The sequence below is a fragment of the Lepisma saccharinum genome, chromosome 7, assembly GCF_977018435.1.
Source record: "Lepisma saccharinum chromosome 7, izLepSacc3.1, whole genome shotgun sequence".
NCBI classification, from domain to species: Eukaryota; Metazoa; Arthropoda; class Insecta; order Zygentoma; family Lepismatidae; genus Lepisma; species Lepisma saccharinum.
Window position 1 is genome coordinate 66,674,365 of NC_139235.1, and position 22,955 is coordinate 66,697,319.

Consider the following 22,955-nt stretch of genomic DNA (forward strand, 5'->3'; position numbering starts at 1 on the left):
ACCCGTTTCCGAAATAGGCGAACGTGACAAGAGTGAGTGGCGTAAGGGGTAATCTTCCACGTAGTACACCCAATTGTCAACCTCACTTTTACGTAGTACACCGAATTGTCAACCTCACCTCCACGTAGTCCACCCAATTGCCAACCTCACTTCCATGTAGTACACCCAATTGTCAACCTCACTTCCACTTAGTATACCCAATTGTCAACCTCACTTCCACGTAGTACACCAAATTGCCAACCTCACTTCCATATAGTACACCCAATTGTCAACCTCACTTCCACTTAGTACACCCAATTGTCAACCTCACTTCCACGTAGTACACCCAATTGCCAACCTTACTTCCATATAGTACACCCAATTGTCAACCTCACTTCCACTTAGTACACACAAATGCCAAACTCACTTCCATGTAGTACACCTAATTGTCAACCTCACTTCCACGAAGTACACCCAATTTCCAACCTCACTTCCACGTAGTACACCCAATTGCCAACCTCAATTCCACGTAGTACACCCAATTGCCAACCTCACTTCCACTTAGTACACACAAATGCCAACCTCACTTCCACGTAGTACACCTAATTGTCAACCTCACTTCCACGTAGTACACCCAATTGCCAACCTCACTTTCGCGTAGTAGACCCAATTGTCAACCTCACTTCCACGTAGTACACCCAATTGCCAACCTCACCTCCCCGTAGTACACCCAATTGTCAACCTCACTTTCGCGTAGTAGACCCAATTGTCAACCTCACTTCCACGTAGTACACCCAATTGCCAACCTCACTTTCACGTAGTACACCCAATTGTCAACCTCACTTCCACTTAGTACACCCAATTGTCAACCTCACTTCCACGTAGTATACCCAATTGTCAACCTCACTTCCACGTAGTACACCCTGGACTGCATTTTACAGACAACAAGGCACTGGCGTCTGGACCTACGGCCAGTATAATCTTCGTAGGACTGTGTGTGTGTTGTCCTGTGTTTTTTTGATTGTGTGTGCTGTGCCTCATCAGATCCTCAGCTTTTAACCGAAGTAGGGTGACCATAATATTTTGACCCAAAAACGGAACGTCTCAATGAAGTCAGTTTACCCCCTCCTGAAAAATCGGCAATCATAAACTATTATTATGATTATTATTAGATACACTAGAAAATATGTCAGCATTCAACAATTCATTAGGAATTTTCTTTTGAGTTTGTGTCGATACGCAGAATTTAAATTCTTCGTGCAGGCTTGTATTGGAACAACATGTACACTTCTTGGTCATACTTATTCACTGCTCTGGAAATGACGGAACCCATACAAAACAATAAAAACCGCGACGCGGGCAAACTTAACAGTAAATTGCTGCCTGCTCGAACCTTCGCTACGAAAATTTAGTATTTGGATTGTTGTGCGTAATTAGCCAAAAGTGGCAGAAAAGCGACGTTAAATATAAAAAATAACAAATTTCTATGAATAACTTGAAACAGTGTTTCTATGACACTAGTTTAAAAACCATCGACTTTATTTTAGCATGTCTTAAATTTAGATCTAATTTTAGAGCTAACTTCTAGATTTTAATAAACGGGACATATTGAGGATTTTTAAAATATAGACGGGACGTCCGGGACACGTCTCCTAAACAGGACTGTCCCGGTAAAAACGGGACCCTAAACCGAAGTCTGCATTTGAATCACTCATTCGAAGTTATATTCAATGTCAGAAGAGCAAATAGAGCAGGGAATTATTCTTAATGGCGACAGTAGAACACAGGATGTTCGAGTTTTTGTTTTAAGTCTACTTTATGCACATGTAGGCTAATCGAGACTGGCCCTGCAGTTTAAAAGTGGATCGAACCGCTATGTTCCTTCGCCTGGTATCGAATCCGGGATCCCTGATAACAAGGCGACGAACGACGTCGCTACTGAACACAGGATGACACAGAAGGAAACCACTTGGGGGATTTCAGAAAACAATGTTTCTTATGCTCTTTTCTGGTCTTATTATCATTTATTCTTTCTTTACCATTTTCTCTGCACCCCTTAAGATTTTCCGTTCATAAACTTATCATTTAGCATTTTCGAATTTGAAGAAAGTTTCAAAGTGTAATGTAAATGTTAATGGTCATCAAACATAAATGTTCTTGCAGGGTGTTAGATTTTTTAGCGGCTTGGTGATGTGTGAGTATTGTTCACATATGGATCTCTGATCTGCAGCCTATTTGCCGGACAAATACTGTGATCTGTGCTTTTAAATGGAAGTTCCCAATGGCAGTTGGCACATCCCTTGCCACAAGTTTCTTCCCAATGGGTCATACTATTGGAAATGGAAGGCTATAATTTCAAAGCGTCAAATAAATATTTGACAGAATTAAGGTAGATATCTCTTCGTTTTTTTTATTTTTTACTAGCTGATTACCCGGCATTACCCGGTTATTTATTTATCCAAATCTTCTATTAGACAGCGAAATAATGAATTCTAACTATAGTGCAAAATGAACTTGGAGTTGAACGGCATTCATCTTAGCGACAACGTAAACTATGGATTCCACACTAATATCGGTCATTTTCGCAACACAAAGTCATAACAGCCTGAACATCAGCCTGAATGCCAGACAACCCGAGAAACACTATCGTTGTGCGGGATTGTATAGAGTTACGGATGTCTGTTTGTGCGGAATTTAATATCGGTCGTTTTAGATAAGTTTTACATGTCACCCCTTCCCACCCCACCCCTAGCGGTGTCAGGGGTGTCTTATCCCAAAATATTATTTCCAGATTGCAATCGATACGTGTGCCAAGTTTGGTTGAAATTGCTCCAGACGTTCGAGAGTTATGCCGGAACAAACAAACATACATACCCACACACGTACATCCATTTTTATATATATAGAAGATAGATTATTCCATCGAGTCACTGACAATCGGTTCGTACACACTAGAGTACTACTACGCTCAAGTGTATACAATGGAATATCATTTTAATATGACAATAATCGTATAGAATGAAAAATATCCGCCTTTGTAGTTTCAGCCCGCAATCATCTATTTCATTTTCATATATCTCTGTGTATTGGTAAGATAGACTAAAATGCATTTTAGCATAGATATGATGACTATATGTACGTAAGTTTTACTTTAACTGTGTCTTTAACTTCACGACAAATTATGGTTATAAGTGTACTACTGGGCTTCGAGTGTTTACTTCGTGTTCTGCCTGTTCGAGTGTTATTCCCTTGATCGAAGAAGCTCTATTCTATGCGCTATCTAGAGTCGTTCATGCGAACTATTTGGCGCTCGAGCGAAATCCTTTCTCTGCAGCACTCTACTACACACCTCCTGTAAAAATTAAAATTGCTGTGATAAAATATCTAATGCTATTAATCACTCACATAAAATTTTGTTGCAATGCTTCTGCATGAGCAAAGATAAATTTGGCGAATACGGTAACACTTCTAGAATATCACAAATTGTTTTCAATTTTTCCAATTCCACATTTCCACTTTTCTGCAACAGCTTACCCCTTTTCTCCCTAGCTCTTCAACCAGCTGCTGCATCGATTCCTTGAAGACTTTCATGGATGCTAAGAGTTTCGCCCTTTTTGTAATTGTCTCTAGCAACACAATAATGTGCTAATCAATAACGTTTGTGAAAGAAAAATAAGTTATATAAATGTTTTAAATCTACAATTTCTTTGAAAATGGCAAAAACTGCATTAAAATTAAAAATAGACAGTAGGGTGAAAAATAGGCAAAATGAAAAAGCTTCTAAAACATTCACAACAACACAAGAAATGTATGTCAATAAATGTTTTTCAATAAATGCATCAGAAAAAACGGCATTTTACAGGGTGTCGACAAACTTTCACTTTGTTTCTTAAGAATAACATTCTTGTATGCGTGAAGTTTTGTAAAAATGTTTAATAAAGTAATGTGGTCATTCCCCATCCATAATGAAGTCTGAAGCATCAATTTTTACATGCATTAATAACACGGTACTGCATTTTTGATAGAAAAAAAATTCGGATGTTTTCAAATGAATAGGTAGGTGATTCTGGAAGAGTTTTGAATGCCCATCACATAAATGACATCCATTTCTTCCCATCATGTCAGGATGTTTCACAATTTCATAATCAAAATTCTCATATTCGTCATTATATTACATCTATTACCTAACGCAACAAAATAAGTTTATGCAAGGGAAATTTCTATTCTTTCCAAATAAATAAGTGATTCTGAAAGCATTTTGAGTGCTGATCACGAAAATGAAATCCATTTTCTTTTCCATCACGTTAGGATTTTTCACAATCAAAATTCTCATATTCGCCATTCCATCACGCCTCTTACAGAACGCAACAAAATAAATTTACACAACTGAAAGTTTCTATTGTTTATAAACCAATATTTGATTCTGGAAGTATTTTGGGTAAATTTCTCGTATCGGACAAACGGATTTCTTCAAATTTACAGGAGAAATTACTTACCGAATGCAGTTTCTTTATACTTGAGGAAGTTCGGAGAAGTGTTTTCTCGCATCGTTCATTTAATTTTGCCGGTAAATCATCTATTTTTCGATATAAATGTGTGGCCGATGCACGAAAGCTCTTGCATCCATTTACTTCCAGGTGGATGTAGCCTATGTGTGATGACGTAATCCCGGTCAGTGTTTCCAAACACGTGTTTTTGTAACTGAACAAGGTACGTTTCCGTAAATGGTTTGTGGGGCTATGTGTCAATGGTTCGTGGGGCTATGTGTCAATGGTTTGTGGGGCTATGTGTCAATGGTTCGTGGGGCTATCTGTCAATGGTTTGTGGGGCTATGCGAGAACGGTGTGTGGGGCTAAGCATGTTTATTTCGAAACCAATTTTTAACTATTGTAACCTATAAGTGGCCCTACCTAACCTAACCTTCCCGGAAATGGTTCGTGGGGCTATGTATGAATGGTTCGTGGGGCTATGCGTCAATGGTTTGTGGGACTACGTAGGTATTTTTGGGTGCAGTGGGGGTGGAAACACTGCATGCCGAGTACGGTAGTGAAACGGTGACCGCCATTTTGCGTGTTACTGAAGGCAAAAAGAAACGAAGAAAACTTACTCGATATGTCGCAAATAGAGCTTATTTCCGTGAAATAAGCAAAATGCCACTTTCAGCAATGTTTCTCAATGCAGAATACGTAAGTACGAATATTCAAATTAAATGAACTAGCAAATTTCAGCCGTTTATTTCTCCAGCACTTCAAGATTTTTCACACTTTCCCAATCAAAATTCTCATATTCGACATTCCATTACGCCTAGAAACAGACCGCAACAAAATAAATTTATACAAGGGAAATTTCGGTTTCTTACAAACCAACAGGTGATTCTGGAAGTATTTTGAATGCTCATTACGAGAATGATATAAGTAATTTTTTTCCATGAGATGAGGATTTTTCTCAACGTCACTAAGTTCAATTTTTATGAGGGATTTCATAAATAAAACTTACATAATCAGAGTCCATACAATTTTCATGGCAATGAGTCTTATGAAGGTAGAAGGTGACTTAAATACTTACTATTCTGTATGCATTTACAGTTCAAATTGGAGGATTTGTATTGTAGAAAACTAATATTTTACCATCATCTAAACAGAGCCATCTATTGTGGAAATGATGGAACTACACATTTTATTGTGAAATTAAGGTAGTTAATATATTGCTGTTTTCTGAAAAAACTAGATGTGATGGGTAAAAATGGATTGCATTGTTTTGAATCTGCATGCTGAAATTAATCAGAGACAACAGTCATCTGCGAGACATCAAAACCCATGCAGGTCGGTGTAATTCGTCTAAATCTCTTGTTGAAGTACAGCCTCAGTTTTTGAAAATACCGTATTATACCCTTAGGTATGAGGGATCGAATCAGCAACCCCTGCTATACTTATTCGGGAATGCACAATAAAATCTCCTTCATCCTCAGAGGAGAGTCTTACTAGCTAAAAGCTGGCCTGGTGGTAATGGCTCAACAGGTACTACTCAAACAAGTTACACTAATAAAGAACTAGAAATGACAAACAGTTAATGCTTGAATTTAAAAAAAAACTTCGAACCTGAATCATACATGGCGTGGTTAGGATAATTACCTGTCTAACGTGAAATGTGATGAACAGAGGTGGTCAGGTCACCCTCCGGAGGGCGACCCTTATGAGGGCAGACCTCACTCTTACCCTCCGAAGACTTGTGAGGGTGAGGGTGTGTGAGGGTGAGGGCGAAATTGGAGTCTTGAGGGTGAGGGTGTGTGAGGTCGAAGTCGATCCGTGAGGGTGGAAACGTTTGAGGGTGAGAACGAAGTCGACCCGTGAGAGTGAGGGTGAGTGAGGGTAAGGGCAGAAGGTGAGTCGTGAGGGTGAGGGCGTGTGAGTGTGAGGGCGAAATAGGAGTCGTGAGGGTGAGGGCGTGTGAGGGTGAGGACGAAATCGAGTCTTGAGGGTGGGGGTGTATGTGGGGGAGGTCGAAATTGGAGTCGTGAGGGTGAGGGCGAAATCGAGTCTTGAGGGTGAGGGTGAGGGTGTGTGTGGGTGAGGTCGAAATCGAGTCTTGAGGGTGAGGGTGTATGTGGGTGAGGGCGAAATTGGAGTCGTGAGGGTGAGGGCGAAATCGAGTCTTAAGGATGAGGATGAGGGTGTGTGTGGGTGAGGGCGAAAGTCGAGTCATGAGGGTGAGGGTGTGTGAGGGTGTGAGCGAAGTCGATCCGTGAGGGTGAGGGCGATAGGCGAGTCGTGAGGGTGAGGGTGTGTGAAGTCGAAGTCGATCCGTGAGGGTGGGGACGTGTGACGGTGAGAGCGAAGTCGACCCGTGAGGGTGAGGGTGTGTGAGGGTAAGGGCAAAAGGTGAGTCGTGAGGGTGAGGATGTGTGAGTGTGAGGGCGAAAGTCGAGTCGTGAGGGTGAGAGTGTGTGAGAGGACGAGTTGTGAGGGTGAGGGCGAGATCGAGCCGTGAGGGTGAGGGATGTTGAATGAAAATGACCACCTCTGGTGATGAATGAATCCGAAGAACGAACCGTTAGCCTGTGCTACGTTTCTGCAGTCTTCTCGTTGGTTGTCAGCCTAAGTCAGGCAGACTGACTTTGTTCGACGACAAAAGCGAAGAAAACTGTTGACTATTCCAAATCAAACCCAAGAGTGATTCTACCTTTCTCCTCTATTCCTCTACCTGTGGAGCCTTGCTCCGTGCCGATTCGTCAAGTTTTGACTTCCTTTTATGCTAGCAGAAAACCCCCTGTTTACCTGTGAGCTTGTTTGCCACACCGATACTCCAGGAAGTCTGTTAACACTTTGCATATTTAACATAGCTAAGAAGAGAAGCTAGCTGCTAGAATAAGTGAATGACCCTTGGTCAGGTTGAAGCTTTGAAGCTTTGAAGCTTCTAGAAAATGTACAGGCTTACGCTTCGTTATGATGCCCTGTTTTACCAAACTTCTGGGCTCTACTGATCAATCATTAAAGCTAGGATTTTGATGCAAATGCATTTTTTTTGGTAAGGCAGAAACATTGCATAACTAGATAGGAACGTGTTTTACACGTCAGTGAATAAATTGGGATGCCTTTATTAGGGTATTCTATTGCATTTTTTGACCCTTTTTTGGAGTAAAGGTCATTTTTTACACTTTTTAAACTGTTTAAGTCATTTTCGCCTTTTAAAAGTCACATTATGCATTTTTCTACTTTTTGGTAAAAATGGGGCATTTTACGTACATGCAAATGTAACCCGTTGAAGGAGAGAGGTTCCCGACTCTCGTCTCATTGCCTTCAGCGCATGTTTGAAGAAACAAAGACATTCTGTGCAGTCAGGGGGTGCTCGTTCGGCGGCGCAGTTGTCCGTGGATACATGACGTCATCATCGAGAAGCTCGGCGCGGAAAAGGCTGGTTCCTTATGCAAATATTGAGATATTTGACAACGAATATCTTCTAAAATATAGTAGCAGGGGAAAAGTTACAACTTTTACTGTTAAGATTCATCCTTTCTAATCAATTTATCACAAAGTTGATTCAAATGTGTAAAATGGTTTACAAGAAATCGTGTTACGAAGGAACCCCTGTTTTGTTCTCTCCAGGCTTCCAATATAAGGGAGTTTTAACTTAAGCTCGTTGGATTTCTTTTTGCTATATGTTTTAAAATAAGATTATTTTGTTCTTGTCAACTGAATTCATGCCTAAATGCTATGGAAAGTTGTGAAAACTATTATCAGAAAACTAACGGAAGAAATCTAAAATATCACAGCCTTTCCAGTCGGTAATTGCGTAAGTAAACGAAAAGACAAGATTGTTATAAAAAATGCGGGATCGCCCATTTTTGTGAAAAAGGCATTGTGCGAGATCTAAAAGCAGAACATTTTAATATTGTATGTAAATGTAAGGGTGTAATAAACGTGACTACTTCCCGTAAAATATCACTGCACTCTCCACGTTTCTCTTCTGTCTTTTCTTTGGCGCCGTCAATAGCTTCAACACGTTGTTTTTTTTATATATATTTGTCACATATTTGTTTTAATTAGTATTCTGCTCGTTCCGCCACCTGAACGCAGCAGCTAGGGCTCAAAGGGCAGTGCAGTTACACCGGAAGAAGGCTCGGAAATGGCAGGCTTCAGAAGTTAACTCATCCAAATTAAATTAAATAGGTATGTGCTCTCTCTAAATTTAAACATAGTTCACAAATAATTTGATTAAAAGTTTTAAAAGTATCTGTTTTATTTAATAACATATTAATTGGTGCAATCTTCTCCAGCATAGTTATAGACAGTGACCACACTACAAGGGGGGGGGGGGGCAGGAGAATTTCTCTCTCTCTCTCTCTCTCTCTCTCTCTCTCTCTCTCTCTCTCTCTTATCTGCCCCCAGTATAACGACAAAAATAAATAAATGAATGAATGCTCTTTTAGCCAAAATATGCATTTTTGTGTCGTATGTAACGGAATAATAAACATGATTGCCCCGGGAAAATATGATTTACCCCTCCATCTTTTCTATTGCGCAGTCACTAGCTACAACATATTTTGATTTCTATTGTTCCCACATATTTATTTTAATTTTAGTATTGTGAACCATATTCCACTGTGTTACCTCACGTAGCCACCCCCCCCCCCCCCCACACACACACAGGCGCGTATGTACGCTTTCAGTTGTAAGTTTTAGACTAAGCTTCTCAAATGTCCACTTATATCTTTGTATTCTTGAGCCATTTAAAAAGAATCATTTCGCCCCTTCTTCTGGACGATGTTTTCCCACTGGAAGCCCCTTTGCAGTTCGAGATCCGGGGCTATAGCCTTCCCAAGCCACAGTCTCCTCCAAATACTGTCCTGGCCTCATGAAAGAAAAATATATGTATTGATACGAAATATTAATTTGACTTGGCAGTTTCTTTTTTCGAACAGTAATAAGTTTTAAATTTTAATACCTTATAAATTTACACTAGCAATTTTGAGTAAAGGTTTTACGTAACCCTAAAAGTACATTTAGAGACTGCAAGGTCAACTCTCGATATTTCAGATATATTAATAATTTTCATCACAACGTCTAGTAATAATTATTTGTTACTTCAATAACCTCCTCGCAAATGTTTCTCGCATATTAAAACGTAGATGCCATATGATCGTCATTTTCTGTTTATTTCCTTGTAATGCTGACCTCCGTGGCGAAGTGGTTAGCACAACACTTTACGATGCCAAGGGCCCCCAGGTTCGAATCCCCGCCCGGGCATGGGTCTACTTTCCTTTCTTCAATTTCATCATATCATCACGCATCCTCATCTTTGCGATTAGCCATATGTGACAGATAAGCGAAGTAAAATAAACTAAGTAAATTAATCAATTATTTTTTAAAACTCTTTCATTCTTCTTTAGCATGTCACGTTTTTGTTAAAATTATATTACGATTTGTAAAATGAAAATTCTAAAGGAGAACACGCAACTTTCTTTGTAGCGCATCGGTCAGAAAGTTTCAGGAATATGGATTTTCAAAATACATTTTTTCACATGTAATTTGTCCCCTTTTAAAAGTAGCGCGTTTTCAATTATGTTACTAATCATTAAAAGGATGCCTCAATACCATCTTGGAGGATGACAATTAATAATTTTCCCCTCCTAAAAGTAATAATATACTTTCGCTCTCTTAATCTCCCATATAAATGCTAGGGGCCGTCTGCTTGAGCCGAGCTCACTCCCTCTCTGGTGACGTCACGCGTTCGTGCAAGATCGGCAATCTTCGGATGGCTTTACCTAATCTCTATCTACCTTGCTGTGCAGTATTGTTGATACAAGCTGTTGTGTAACAATTCAGCTCAAACAATGTGATTTCCCCCTCTATCAGTAAATACATTGTCGCCAGACGAATTATTGTTAAAAAAACAAGGGGTACAAAGTTGTGTGCTCTGTATCGGACATTTTGTCAATGTCAGGGAAACAATTTGCACTACAAGGAATTAAAAGTGACTTAACAACAAGTGATATTGTTCATTTCAAGTACGCTCCTTTTGTGTCAGTGGAAGTCGAGAGAAGTTTTTTCTATATACAAGGAAGGAAGGCTGTCTTGTCCGACAACCGACAATCAGTCACTTTTGAAAATTTGCATATGATTTTCGTTGTGTACTGCAGCTCAGTACTTAAAGTGTAAAAGATGACAGAAGGTGAACTTTCTTACTTGTACTACCATACGCAATGAACATGTGATAGATACTGTAACGTTAATTTGTAATTTGAATTTCTTTTAGTAGTTTATCAATTAGTTTTAAAAATCTTCCAGAATTTTTAGGTCATTTTTCTAAGTTTATAAGGCATTTTCTTGCATGTATTAGGTCATAAATGCATTTTTAAAGGTCATTTTTTGGCAAATTTAAAGTCATCAAAATTCTAGCCCTACGTAATCATCATTCGTACTCAACGTTACGATTAACCTAAAGGCGCACTAAATCTAGTTGAAAGAAGAAGAGTTTAAGTTTTTAATCAAACCTTTAAAACCATGAAGAAAACACCAAATGTAATACCAGTAATACCTTTCCAGCTATTCAGCACACCCATCCCACTCCTCCCTTCCGTGGGAATCACACATGTCCCGTGTTTCATAAAGGTGTTTCCCAGATGTTCCGCCGGGAGGAGGGAAGAAACAGAGAGGCACCTGGCATCGAGAGATCGTGCTGTGCAAACAAGTGGGGCTTTCAACACTTTGTTAGCGGCGCTGCAGTTCGTTTCATGTCCAATTTCCCCTTCCAAAAGGGCCGCTGCCTTCTTTTCTCCGGCCCCGGAGGAGGGAGGCGACGCGAATAATGCCGGGGAAACGAGGCGATGCGACTCAGCTCTTCACCACAATGGTAGGACACGGAGAAATATATCCCCGACATACATCAGCTCCCAGAAAGGTTAGACCGTCTTCGTCCCGCCGTCGTTTCAGCACGGTCTGGCCATCCGTATTTTAGGATAATGCTTTCTTGCTATTGTACAGGATGCTCGATGCCCCTTCTTGCATGTATCCTAGTGGCATATTCCCCCGGTAACCCAACTTTTCTCACATATTTTCGTACAAATTTAGCTCTCATATGTGGAAGATTACTTTTTTTTGCCAGCTTTAAAACCAGATGTTAAGTAAACTATTGAAAGAACTTAAAGACTGGTTAACGTACGCCAGAGATCGGTGTATAACGCACCCAATTTTTGACCGGGTTTCCTCCCCAGTTCTACGCGGAGAGACCTATTACATATATAAATATAATATAATACATTATAAATTAGTCGAGCCCCGTGGCGGATTGTGTAACGACCGCATGCTAGCCAAATTGCACTCGTATATTGGAATTATCTTATTCGTATACTTTCAAGTTAATAACTTGCATAAAATTCTAGTGTTTTGGACTTTTAACCACTGTTAATTTTTACAAAAATTTACCTACGTTTCGGAGGATGAATCTGCCTCCGTCTTCAGGGTAGCGTGCAGTCTGTTATGTCACATAAATGGTTGCCTAGGAGGATTATTCTTGGTGGCCTAGGCTCCACCGCGTCTGTAGTCACAAGGACCTCTATATAACAGACTACACGCTACCCTGAAGACGGAGGCAGATTCAGCCTCCGAAACGTAGGTACATTTTTGTAAAAATTAACAGTGGTTAAAAGTCCAAAACACTAGAATGAAAAAATCACCACTGATTAGCTACAAAGAAGAATTGCATAAAATTATTTATACTTAATTGATTTCATAATTCATGTACATATTTATGTTTTATCTTATGTTATATTATTCGCGTATGTTTGCAACATTAATTCAGATTTTATAGGTTAATAATTATCCTAAATAGTATATGAAACGTTTTCATTATTTATCAAATCCAAGATGGCAAGGATTATTTCTGTCTTTCACGTAGAAGTTGTTGTTTTAGCACATATTACATAGATTTCTTCTTAATATCGATTTTTGTTCAACAATAGACAAGATTGAAGTAATTTAGTCTTCGGTAAAATACGTAAACTAAATCTTTATTCAATAATTTTATGTGCAAGAGCAAATATTAATTATTTTCTATAATCAGTTTCGTTATTTGTTTTGCTAGTTTAATTGTATAACGTTAAAGCCACAGTGATTCTCCCTCGCTTTCACTAATACATTTCATTTTCGAATCACTAGATCTTATAAAGCAACCAACCAATGGACACTGACTGATTTACTAATCGACTGTATGAATTGTCACACTTACCTCTGAAGTCTCCACCTATTCTGTTGTACAGATCAACCGGGAAATTGAAGCCGCGTATTAATATCCTCATTATATTCTATAACGTTCCGCAGATAAAACGATTCGTAAATATTGCCAGTAGTTCGACTCCTTCTTTTTATCAAGAACGTTCCCTCTCGCGCTTTCCAGAGATTAAAAAATTACAATGAATCCGAATCGCCCTACCTGTGGCGCTACCTTTGTTGTGCAGCTTCCAAATGCTGACAAGTCTCTACATAGTGTTCAAGTTTGCTACGACAACACCGAAAGCGTAAGAAAAGTTTACGTGCAATATTATCAACAACAGGATTATAGAACATTCTCCGTCTTGCCTTGATAAGTATTTCTCTCCTAAAATTATCGTCATATTATTCAAGAAGACAAAAACCTAATTTTATCTAGTGTAAACTGAAAAATTTCCTGGTGGGGGGGGCACGAGTTACGATCCCCACCTTGGATACGCGCTTTAAACAATAACAGGGTTATAGAACATTCTCCGTCTTGCCTCGATAATTATTTATCTCCTTAAATTATCGTCACATTATTGAAGAAGACAAAAACCAACATAATTTTATCTAGTGTAAACAAAACAATTTCCTAAAGGGGGAGGGCTCGAACCCCTGATCCCCACCTTGGATACGCGCTAATAACAATTACAGGCTTATAGAACATTCTCCGTCTTGCCTAGATAATTATATCTCTCAAACTGAAACTTTTCTGAAGGGGGCTAGAGCCCCCTAAGCCCCCCTCTTGGATACGTGCCTGGGAAGCATTAACGTTTATTACACCCGTACATTTACATACAATATTAAAAAGTTCTGCTTTTAGATCTCGCACAGTGCCTTTTTCACAAAAATGGGCAATCCCGCATTCTTTATATCAATCAAGCTGTGATATTTTAGATTTCTTCCGTTAGTTTTCTGATAATAGTTTTCACAGCTTTCCATAGCATTTAGGCATGATTTCAGTTGACAAGAACAAAATAATCTTATTTTAAAACATATAGCAAAAATAAATCCAACGCGCTTAAGTTAAAACTCCCTTACATTGGAAGCCTGGAGAGAACAAAACAGGGGTTCCTTCGTAACACGATTTCTTGAAAACTATTTAACACATTTGAATCAACTTTGTGATAAATTGATTAGAAAGGATGAATATTAACTGTAAAAGTTGTAAGTATTCCCCTGCTACTATATTTTAGAAGATATTCGTTGTCAAATATCTCAATATTTGTATAAAAAACCAGCCTTTTCTGTGCCGACCGTATCGACGATGACGTAATGCATCGACGGACAACTGCGCATACGATCTGCGCCGCCGATCGAGCACTTCCTGAGTTGAGGTTTTGCTGTTAACGGTAAAGGCGGTGCCCGGATTCTGTCGTGACAAATTTTACTAATCGCTGCTTCGAGCGAGCAGGACCCAACATACCATTTGTTTTATTTGTGCGAATAATTATGTAACGCGCGCGATAAGGCATTACATTTGTTTGGACATTTCAATTTTGAAATAGTTGAATTTTATTTGCTGTGACGTGTTGCAATTCGGTAGTGGTTACCTTCCAGGAGGAATAGGGATGGTCTTAATCCCGATCCCTGGGTGAGAACTGGTGCTTCCAACTGTCCGGTGCAGGACATTACCTTCTCTATTTGAAAGCCTAATGGCTTGTTCCGGTCACGTGACTAAGCGTCATCAACTGGAGGCGAGATAGCCGCCATGTTTGATTTGCTTCTTCGGAATCAATGTTGGACCTTTTTAGTGAATATGGAATTGTTATGCAAATTTAAGAACTGTAATCGAGTGTACATGACGTGTAAATATGCTTAAATGTGCAAGAGGTATGGTGTATACGTGTTGTGTGCTCAATTTCAAAGGAAATTATGATGAAAAAGGTAAGAGTAACGTTAACATTTCTTCAAGGTGTTGCTGAAAATGAGAAATGTTTAGGGAAATTCCATGTTATTCGGTTCCTACCGAAAGATAGATACAAGTTAAGTAACAAAGGTTTTATAGTCATAAATAAATAAGAGGAATAGTTCATGATGTAAACATTTCATGTGTATGGAATAGGCATCTAACATAAGTCATGTTTTATCTTTTCTCAACAATCTTTTTTTTAGAAATAACAAATAATTTACCCTGAATTACAAACATTGGTTAACGTTAAGATACGTTGTTACTTACGACTGCAAAATAATTTGTTTCAAGATTTAGTCAACGTTTAAAATATTACGGTCGTGTCTACCAAAGCAGTTTGTTAGTGTAAATTTTATGCAAGCATCCGTTAACATATTCATATTACTTACACAAATTTTCAGTTTCAAAATATCCTTAATGAAAGAAAGCTATACAACTGAGCAAAGTTGTTAGTTGTGTACATTTACATTCTTATTTTACCCCGCTTTTATGCTTCTTTAGGTTAATCGGAGGCTAATGGAAGATAGGAGGTTATGCATTCAAATACAAGGGTACGATGTATAACAAGAACTTCGATGAAATATTCGTGTGTAAAATTATCTAAGAATATATTACTTATGTTTCAAATACAAATATTTTCACACAGAAAGCATTTTGTTACCTAGCTATGTTAATATGAACTACAAATGTATTAAATTTTATAAAACTGTTTCATATGAACTGCTTTTTATTTTTTGTCTTTGTGAAGCTTCAATGTTCGCAACTTTAATTATTAAATCAGTCATAATTTTTACTGTTTCATAATTTATTAACATTCTTCACGATATTATTAACAGATTGTAAAAACAGTGTAAGGATATATTCCAAATGTTTATTTCTCAAGTGAACGCTAAGATCAAAATATTAATCTGCCTTTTTTTTTCAATGAAAATGTTGAAACTCTTAAGTTATTGTAACAGATCTTACTAACGACAACGGAAAGATCCAATTTGTTTATTATCTTTCGTTCAATAAACTCAATAAGTTCTAAATTACAATGTGACAAATGATTTAGGTTTAATCTTTATTCACATAAAAGTAACATTGCCCTTGTACCAATTTGTTTCGCTTTTGCTGCAAGGATATAGAAATTAAGTTTTTGTGTTGAGATTCTATAGCTACACAGAATATCTGCATTATCTGGTTGATTAATTTGGGTAAAGTTAAAGACAATTTAATTGATTAGGTAACTTGGAAAGTTTACGGTCAGCCTAACATGTTTTGATTTAAATCAATTGATTTTTACATACAAAAGTTCATACTAAAGCTGTTCCGAGTTTTACTGTAGCTGACAAATATTCCCTATAATATTTTTCAAAGACATACAATGTTTAAAATTTTCCACCAGGAAGTTTCTAACGGTTTTCAAGTATTTCTTTGTGTTATGGTAGGAATTTTTGTGGTGGTCATAGTGACTTCCTGAATGAAAATGTTGGTGTAAATATTAAATATTATACTTTCTTCTTCTAACTATATTCGTCAGGAGGGTAAATGTCAAAATTTAACTTCATAAAATAAAGAAATATACCTTAATTCTCTACGATAAAAATACGATAAGGGATTTACAGCGATAAGACGATCGCCTCCAGATGATGACGTCTTGACTGAGCGCTGTGGCCTGAACCTCAATATGGTCTTGTGCAGGAGCAGTGTGTTGCCTAATTCGTAGCTCCATACCCTGGAGTTGCGATTGTGGTGGCACTTTGCAAGTGGTTAGCACATCGCGCTACGACGCCAGGGGTCCCGGGTACAAATCCCGGCCTGGACATGGAGTGAGTGTCCATTCATCAATTTCATCATATCATCACTCATCCCCATCTTCGCAAATTAGCCAAAAGTGACACAAAAGGCGAAGTAAAATAAGGCAAGTCAATCAATCAACATATAATTATTCGTAGAGTGAGAAATTTGTAACCAGGGGGATAATGCACAAAGAGAGGGGGAATTCCCCTCGCACCGTTTTCACTTCTAAAACTGTGATCTCTCTTTAGGGAGATTTAAGACCGAAGCGACACGCGACAGCGGGTGTTCATACCGAAGGGACAAGCAACACGGGCTCCTTCAACCTATAACCGTGTTTCTCAACTGCCTGACCGCGAGAGATTCTCCTGAAGTTTGCGACTTGCAGCCCGATCTGGCAACCACCTGGAAAGATGGCCTTTTGTTCGTGTGTCCCCTGCAATAACAGAAATGTTTCGCTACAGTGCTGGTGAGCCATCAAACGATCTAACAAAGGGGGGTTAGGTTGATGGACGGGCACCACAGCAATTTTCATTAACAAATATATTGAAGTAGAAATATTCTGATTAACTGTAATTTTTCGGTGTCCGAAATGGAACATGCCAATGAAAACTAGCACTTAATAATTAATTTAATGATATTGGCCACAGGAAACTAACAGATTCCATTAGACCCAAATTTAATTTAAACCAAATTTGTATTTGTCCACAAGCCTAGACAAAATCAAACTAATTTTCTCTATGATTATACCATAATTTATTTATTAATATTAATTAACGTATAAAGTTTTAAGTTTATATCATCTCCGATCTACATAACAATTAAATCATTGCACTGCAAGGCAATCTACTCACAGATTCAGTTAGTCTTCTATCTTCTGGACAGCGAGACATGTAAAAAGACTTAATCTCAACAGGGAACCGGCACAACATGATAGGTTCATTGATCTGGTCAGTCATCTTTCTCTCAGGCATCTCTGGGATGTCCTGGAAGAAAGGTGTTTGAAATAAACAAAAATGTTACACAACCTATACATTTATACCACCCTGCTTACACCCTACTCCTAGTGCATCATCCTCTGGTGTGATATTTTGAGTTTTCTGCAAACTGCATGTAATCAACCACATCTTTCAACCATAATAAATTACTAGTCTAATAAAATTATATTATTGTAACCTATACTGGCATTACAAACATATTTGGGGCATTCCACGAAAAGTGGTCCTACTCCATGTAAATAAAATGAATTAATATGGAAATTATATTATTATTTTTAATTTGCATTATTACAAGCATAAGAAAACAGTTTTTCGTTGTGACGTTTCAGGAAAACACACACTCCCTTCATCAGACATTTATTTTCATTTTGACTAAAGATACATTTATAACAATGGTTAGCAATTTTTTAAACAAAAAGAATCCATTATATAATGCATGTTGTCAATGTTACATTGTTGTAATAAAGCAACTTAACTGTGAAAAGAAGCAGTCTGTTTTATTTTTATTTCAGATAAAAAAAAATTGATCACATTATGTTTTATTTAAAATTTTGAATCCCAAATATCATCACGTAATTCAAAGTCATCATTGTTTTCACAAAGTCTCTTGATGTTTTCTGTTACATTAAATTTTAAAGATGGTGGCTTACTCCATTTGTGAAAAAGAAAACTCCATACTGGATCTATGTTACCATTTTCATTATTTAATTTATTCCAGTGTTCTTCTGCAATAAACGAAGCTTCCCAGACATTCAACTCTATGTTTCCCGTCAATCTTTTTAAAACCCTTCTCTTTTTAATCATTTTTAAGAATGAACCAAATCATTGCACAAAATCTAAAAGTTCTAAAATTAGATTGCTCCCCTGTGCTTAGCACTAAAATGTAGTAGTAGTTGTGCGTTTATGTTTTTTTTTTCTTGTGTAGAGGTTGTTATGTGTTTGGGTGTATTGTGCAGTAGTTGTGCTGGGTAGTGTGCTTGGGTTTGTCTTGTGTAGTAGTTGTGGTGTCTAGTGTGGTTGTGTTTATCTTGTGTAGTAGTTATGCTGTCTAATGTGTTTCTATTTGTCTTGTGTAGTATCGGTGGTGTGTATGTATGTGTCTTGTGTTGTAGTTGTGCTGTCTAGTATGTTTGTGTAGTAGTTGTGCTGTCTAGTATGTTTGTTTTGCGTAGTAGTTGTGCTGTCTAATTTGTTTGTGTTTGTCTTGTGTAGTAGTTGTGGTGTGTTTGTGTTTATATTGTGTTATAGTTGTGATGTGTTTGTGTGTGTCTTGTGTAGTAGTTGTGCTGTCTAATGTGTTTGTGTTTGTCTTCTGTAGTAGTTCCTCCATTCATATTGGGGGTTAGGCGTAGAGCTGACAACTCTGCACTGTAAAAAAAGCCATGTCAAGAATCAGCAATATAAGGCCATGGATGTTCCCAAGGTAAAATATTCCGGAGGTAAAATAGTCCCCCGTTCGGATCTCCGGGTGGGGACTACTTTGGGAGGTCCCTGGACTAAGGATAAGATCTACGTTTGGAATAAGGATATTAAATTAGGCACCTGGAATGTTCTGAGCCTTTACCGGCCTGGGGCATTTCAGTGTACAGTTAATGAGATAGTTAAGTATAAATTAGATGTAGTAGCTGTCCAGGAAGTTAGGTGGCCAGGAGAAGGGAATTGTAAAACTAAAAATTATACTTTTTTCTATGGTGGTACTGAAAATCATAATTTTGGAACAGGCTTTTTCATAAATAATATAATTATCTCTGCTCTTAAAACAGTAGAATTTATTAATGATAGGATATCATATGCAGTTTTACAGGGTAGGTGGTGTAAAATTATTTTAATAAACATACATGCACCAACGGAAGATAAAGATGATAATACTAAAGATGATTTTTATACAGAGTTAGAACAGGTCTTTGATAAATTTTCTCAGTATGATATGAAAATTCTGTTAGGTGACTGTAATGCACAGATTGGCAAAGAAGAGACATTTAAACCCACAATTGGTAAAGAATGTCTTCATGAATTAAGTAATGATAATGGTATCCTCAAAGAATTTAATTGTGAAAAGTACCACTTTTAAACATAAAGATATCCATAAATATACCTGGTCTTCTCCAGATGGTAAAACTCATAATCAGATAGATCATATTCTCATTGATAAGAGAAGGCATGCTAGTATAATTGACGTTCGTACACATAGAGGTGCTGACTGTGCCAGTGACCATTATTTAGTAATTGCTAAATTAAGAGAAAGACTCTCAGTGTTAAATCATAAGCAACAAAATCTAAAAGTTCTAAAATTTGATACAGGAAAGTTTACTGATGAAAGAATTAAGAAAGATTACCAAATTAAACTGTCAAATAGATTTGATGTTTTGCAGGATTTAAATGATGATGAAAATATAAATGAAACAGACGTAAATAAGAATTGGGAGCACATACGTAATGCAATAGAATCAGCAGCTAAAGAAAGTATAGGATACCATAAACCGAGAGAAAGTAAGCCATGGTTTGATAATGAATGTCATAATCTAATAGATATAAGAAATCAGGCTAGACTTAGGTGGTTAAATAACTCTGATGATACAAATCTAAACAATTATAATAGAATAAAGCGAGAAGTTAACCGCACGTTTAGAAGTAAAAAAAGAGATTACTTGAAAAGCAAAATTAACGAAATTGAAACAAACAGCAAAAATAAAAATATCAGAAATTTATATAAAGGTGTAAATGAGTTTAGAAAGGGGTGACAACCTAAAGTAAACTTGATAAAAGATAAAGACGGTGATTTTCTTGCTGACCCAAGCGATATTCTAAATAGATGGAAGAACTACTTTAATGACCTTTTAAATGTCCATGTAGGAGATAAATCAGAAGTAAATGAAGTACACACAGCAGAACCTTTAGTTCCAGAACCTAACTTGACTGAAGTTAAAGATGCTATTAAAAGGCTAAAGAATAACAAAGCACCTGGCATTGATTTAATACCAGCTGAGTTAATTAAATATGGTGGAAATTCATTAATATGTCAAATTCATAAATTAATTTGTTTAATATGGAATAAAGAAGAAATCCCTCAACAGTGGAAAGAATCCATAATTGTTCCTGTGTTTAAAAAGTGATAAAATGAACTGCAATAATTACCGTGGAATTTCTCTACTCTCAACAACATATAAAATATTATCTAACATTCTTTTAACAAGACTAACCCCATATGCTAATGAAATTATAGGTGATTATCAATGTGGATTTAAACGTAACAGATCAACTACAGATCAAATTTTTCACATCAGACAGACACTTGAAAAAAAGTGGGAATATAAACAAAATGTCCATCAGCTATTCATTGATTTCAAAAAAGCATATGATTCGGTCAAAAGAGATAAATTATATAATATATTAGTAGAGTTTGGAATACCTAAGAAGCTTGTTAGTATGATAAAAATATGCACCAGTGAAATAGAAAGTAAAATTCGTGTGGGTATTAATATGTCTGACAAATTTACAATTCATGATGGGTTAAAACAAGGAGATGAATTATCTCCATTGCTCTTTAATTTTGCCTTAGAATATGCTGTTAGGAAGGTAAAAGAAACTAAAGAAGGACTAAAATTAAATGGTATGACTCAGTTTTTAGCATATGCAGATGATGTAGACTTACTGGGGGATGATGTGAATACAATTAAGAATAATGCTAAAATATTTTTCAAAACTGCTAAAGAGATAGGTTTGGAAGTTAACAAAGAGAAGACTAAATATATGCTTACAGGCCGAAACCAAGTGTTAGGTAATAATCAAAATCTAATTATTGATAACAACTCGTTTGAAACAGTTTCCAAATTCAAATACTTAGGAGTAATATTAACAAATGAAAATTATATTAAAGAGGAAATAAAAAGTAGGCTTAATTATGGAAATGCATGTTACTTCTCTCTTCATAAACTTTTGTCTTCTCGTTTAATATCTAAGAAATTAAAAGTTAAAATATACAAAACCGTAATTTTGCCTGTAGTATTATATGGATGTGAAACTTGGTCCCTTACATTGAAAGAGGAACATAAATTGAGAGTATTTGAAAATAGGATCCTTAGGAAAATATTTGGACCTAAAAGGGATGAGGAGACAGGTGAGTGGAGAATGTTACATAATTTAGAACTACATAATTTGTATTCATGTCCAGATATTATTAGAATAATTAAATCAAGAAGACTTAGGTGGGCAGGCCATGTGGCACGAATGGGAGAGGAAAGAGGAGTTTACAGGATTCTTGTTGGGAAACCTGATGGTAAGAGACCAGTAGGAAGGCCAATACGAAGATGGAGGGACAACGTCGAGATGGACCTAAGGGAAATCGGTAGGGATGGAAAAGAGTATATAGATCTTACTCAAGATAGGGACAGATGGAAGGCCTGTGTTGCTGCAGCCATGAACCTTCGGGTTTAAGAAGGCTAGAGAGTTAGTTAGTTAGTTAGTTAGTTTTAAGAATTGGAATTCTATTTACGAGTAAAATTGTTGTAATCAGGTCATCGACTCTCAAGAAAACAAATTTAAAGGGCCGCGTGCTCGTGAAGGTTGAGTGACACTGATCTATAAGCAAGTATTCACCGGATATGCACGAACAGCAAACCGAGGTGACACGATGCAAGTATTGAGAAAATGGCCCAGTCCGAGCGAGACGCAAACGAAAGAAACACGTGCAGCTTTTCGTGTTGCTTTGGTTTGAAAGGTTCATTTATTACTGAGGGTTCGCCTCCAAGCGACACGTGTAGCTTGCCTCTTCGGTGTGAAAGCTCACTCAGGCCGAGAAAACAGGCGACACGTGCGTTTCACACCGAAGTGACAATCGGCAAGTGACTCAAGTCCCTTCAGCATTCGCCGCGCATGCGCAAACAAGAGACCGAAATGATATTAAGACAACGACCCAGTCCTAGCGACACGCCAGCGAAATCTATACTCTGTCCAGGGAATCCATGAAGCGAGCGAACGGAAACAAGTCCTATGTGAGCAGTGGCTCGAGAAGGTTCGACCAGAGAACACGTGAGGGCAAGTGAGTGCATGGAGGGGCAACGCGACTGCAGCAGCCAGCCGTTTGAAGCAGCGTCCAAAGCTTTGCTCCACAAACTTGCTTTCTCCCATTCGCTTCCGTTATGCGTGGCATTGCTCCACAGAAACAAAGTACACACGTGCAACTTTTCATCTCGCTTCGGTTCGAAAGGTTCCATTTATTTCTGATGGTTGGTTTCCACGAGGCACGTGTCGCTTCGGTCTGAAATCTCCTTAACCTACAGTAGAAACTCATTCCGTTCTCTCACTCCTCACAGATCTATAGATTTCTCCATAGGAACGGACCTCTGGCCTTCCCGATTCAATTATACCCCTTGACGTTCCAATTTACAATGAAAACGACGTCTTCACTTCAATAGCGTGGAAGTTTTCTTTCGGGACGCCGTTCTGAACTTCAGCATTGATCAAATTAGTGAAAGTTTGCAGACGCTCTCATCCGTGGACGTCCACGGACCGTCAGAAGGTTCAGATACGCCTCCGTAGCTG